This window comes from Frankliniella occidentalis, unplaced genomic scaffold (genome assembly GCF_000697945.3).
Source record: "Frankliniella occidentalis isolate FOCC.00 unplaced genomic scaffold, Focc_3.1 Scaffold92, whole genome shotgun sequence".
In the NCBI taxonomy this organism is placed as follows: domain Eukaryota; kingdom Metazoa; phylum Arthropoda; class Insecta; order Thysanoptera; family Thripidae; genus Frankliniella; species Frankliniella occidentalis.
In genome coordinates, this window is record NW_026267221.1 from 538,426 (window position 1) to 539,508 (window position 1,083).

At 57.2% G+C, this 1,083-nt stretch overlaps 1 protein-coding gene across 2 annotated transcripts in view; it reads right to left on the reverse strand.

Annotated features, from left to right (window-relative positions):
* LOC113215412 (protein gooseberry) overlaps positions 1 to 1,083 on the reverse strand; it is a 33,391-nt gene that overhangs the window by 21,301 nt on the left and 11,007 nt on the right. The window lies entirely within an intron of this gene.

Below are 1,083 nucleotides of genomic sequence, written 5' to 3' on the forward strand. Positions count from 1 at the left end.
AGCTCCGCCGCACAGCGCATTCCTGCGCCCTGCAGGGCCTGCGGCGCCGACCGAGCGTCGTGCTACCTGGACAGCCAGGATCAGGACCACGTCCAGGATCAGGGCAAGCTCCAGGACCACCTCGATCACACCGTTTGGTACACAAAACGACTCACGCGACTCTACTATCCTCACTAGACCTCATCGCCGTCGACTTACTCCCCCGCGCTTGTCCAAATAACAATCAAATTAAATTTCGCCGTTGCGCCCGTGTGTGGGAGCCCCCGCCTCGCCTCCGCACCACGGTCAATCGGTCGGCGTCGATCAATTTATTAAGGGTGCCTTATCGATGGGCTCCCCTCCTCCCCCTCCTCCTCCACTTCCTCAACCTTTTCCTCACGCAGTGCATCTCCCCCCCCCCTTCCCCTCGTATCATAACTGCTCCATGAATTATGATGATTTTGATACGCTTTGAGGCGAGTGACCGCGCCGCGCCCGCCACGCTGACGTGCTTTTTCCGGGAGAGAGAGAGACCAGCAGCAGCTCCTCTCCTCTCGAGCAGGACCCAAGGGTGAGTATTAACCGAAAGGTGGCCGTCCAGGCGGTAGAAGCAGAAAGGGGGAGGGGGAGGGAGGTAATCAAAGCCAATTGTCCGGCCAACAGAAAGCCATATAAATGGAAACGACAGCGGCCCATCACATCAGCGTGAGAGATCGGCTTCACCTTTCGGTTGCTGCTGCTCCGCGCGCCGCGCTCGAGATGACTCAATACTCAACAACACCATATCATCATAACGAACACGCCGTACACGGTGGTGTATGGCATTGACCACACCGCACTAGAGCTACCTATACGCCCCGCCTCTTTCACACCGGCCCCACTCCACCCCGCCATCAACTATCAACCCCTTCGCTGAATTCTACACCCGATATCGCTAACAGAGAATTAATTGTATACTCCCTATCCCCAAGATTCTTAACTTTCCCGAACAACCACCACAACAACCACAAACACCGCGCGTAAAGAACTAACAACAAATTACAAGGCCCCCCCCCCCCCCTCCTCGTCGCTCGCTCCAGTCCGGGGCGCGAGCGGCAACGGATC